This window comes from Pistacia vera, unplaced genomic scaffold (assembly GCF_008641045.1).
Source record: "Pistacia vera cultivar Batoury unplaced genomic scaffold, PisVer_v2 Contig78, whole genome shotgun sequence".
NCBI classification, from domain to species: Eukaryota; Viridiplantae; Streptophyta; class Magnoliopsida; order Sapindales; family Anacardiaceae; genus Pistacia; species Pistacia vera.
In genome coordinates, this window is record NW_022196645.1 from 1,753,798 (window position 1) to 1,756,002 (window position 2,205).

The following is a 2,205-nucleotide window of genomic DNA, read 5'->3' on the forward strand; positions in this document are numbered from 1 at the left end:
GAAAGAACATTTTACTAGCTTTGTCAGCTGCATGGAAGAGCAGCTCCTCTATTAGGTGCTGTGCAGGATCACCATCTGGAAACTTCTCCATGAAACTCTCAACATTTGAAACCACTTCCTAATTGGTCAGATACTGATATAAGCCATCGGATGAGAGGATCAAAAATTAATCTCTTGGGCAAAGTCTATGGTGATGAAGAGAAGGTGTGCAGGATATGTATGGAGCAGTTCCAATATACTCATTTCGAAACATTTCCAATAATGAATCGTTCAACTTGGGCCGCACCAAGATGCCGATGATATCATTGAGCTTTTTTAAAACACACCATTGGATAAAACAATACACTGGGAACTTCATCAATTGAAAAAATAACATAATGTAATGCTCAAGTGTGGTTTGTAAGAGCAATGCGCAAATGATGAAGCATAAGCAAAATCAGTTAATGACATTCTTGTTGTTGTTAGATCAAGGACATATATTGAAACATTAAAAAAATAAGTACAGTAATGATATTCGGTTGGCTCACTTACACAACAACAACAGAAATGATATTTTTATGCACTAATAAAGGTGACCTGCAACTTGAATCATTTCCAATGCTATACAACACTTCCTCTATCACAACACTTTTAAAAGATATCCAAAAATACAAAATTTTAATTTATACACTGCATTATCTGTAAAAGCCAATGTGTCTTGTCCATATACCGTAGTGATGAATACTATCATGAGGATATAATTTACTAGAACATAGCAAGCAATGAGCACCTATAACAAAGATATATGCTACCATGATGTACAAATCACCAAACAGTAATAATCATCAACCAGAATACTTTTTATCAGAAATCCTTGCAGCAAAATAGTTATTACAAAGGATATACGACAAACCTTTTTCAGAAATCCAGCTCCAAATGCTCTGGTGACCTTAAGGCGACCTTTCACTATATCATTGACAATACATTGGCTACCATCCGGGTGTTCATTCTTTATTCTTGATTCCTGCAATATTAGTGCAAACCACAGTTCTTAGGAAATCTACATTACTTCCCATGATTAACAAGATCATACAGTTAGTTTAAGGGTAAAGATAACCATACTTGGCGGTGAAGGGCCAGGGGACGGCCAAGGAAAAGAAGAAAGGCAAGTAGATTGATGAAAATATACATGCAAGTGCAATGACACATTTGGATCGGACATTATCATCTTATATGAAGCAATCAATCCATTAAGTTGAAACTTCATGGAAAAACCAAATGTTATCAATGAATTTCATTTGTCACCAAGTGAGCATAACTACTCTGTCATAACACAGGCCGACTCAATATTGAGAAAAAGTCCACGCTAACCATTTTGGTTCATATCATGTGTACATAGGGTCTGCAAACACTAGACTTTGGAAGCACATCAGCGTGTGCGTCAGAGAAGCAGCAAGGAATAAGAAAAAAAAAATGGAAGTTTTAACAGCATTCATCCTGTTTCCAGTATACATACAACTGCTCGGCTTCCCAATGAAAAAGAAACGGGAACAGATGACAGACCCACTACACAAAAAAGAGAAAAGAAAGATTGCAATTTTGATTAATCTAACTAGAAGGTGGACCATACATGGTCCAGTCAATTTCAAATATTTTTCAATTGAAGAGAGAAAGACAATGAATTGATTAAAACACGACAAGAACTTGAACCCTCCAGTAAGAAGAGGTTGAAGCTTATGTTACTGCTGTCTTTCCGTTTGCCTAACACCCTAAAAAATAGTATAAAAACGAAAGGGTTTTTATTTATTTATCTTTTTTAAAGACAATAATCACCCAAACTTGAATCCAAAAAATCATCCAAAGCTGCAACGAAAGCACATCAAACTCATTTTAATGGCAACAACAACGCTAAAACTAAGAACTTAAAAAAAAAAAAATTACACACCCACAAGCTGTTCTTTATAACAACAATGAAACATTATAAATAATAAATTTTAAAAAGTGGAAAATAAAATAATCACTGGCTTCAATGATAATCAAATTGCTATGAAATAATCACAGGACAAATCAAATTACATACAAACTATACCCAGCCCACCCAAATCATGGAAAAACGTCTAAGTGCAAAAAATGAAATTGAACAATCTACTGCAAATTTAAAATCATGACAGACAAATTCTAAAGCAGAAGCAGGATTCTTGATTAACAAAAAACCAGTTTCTTTCA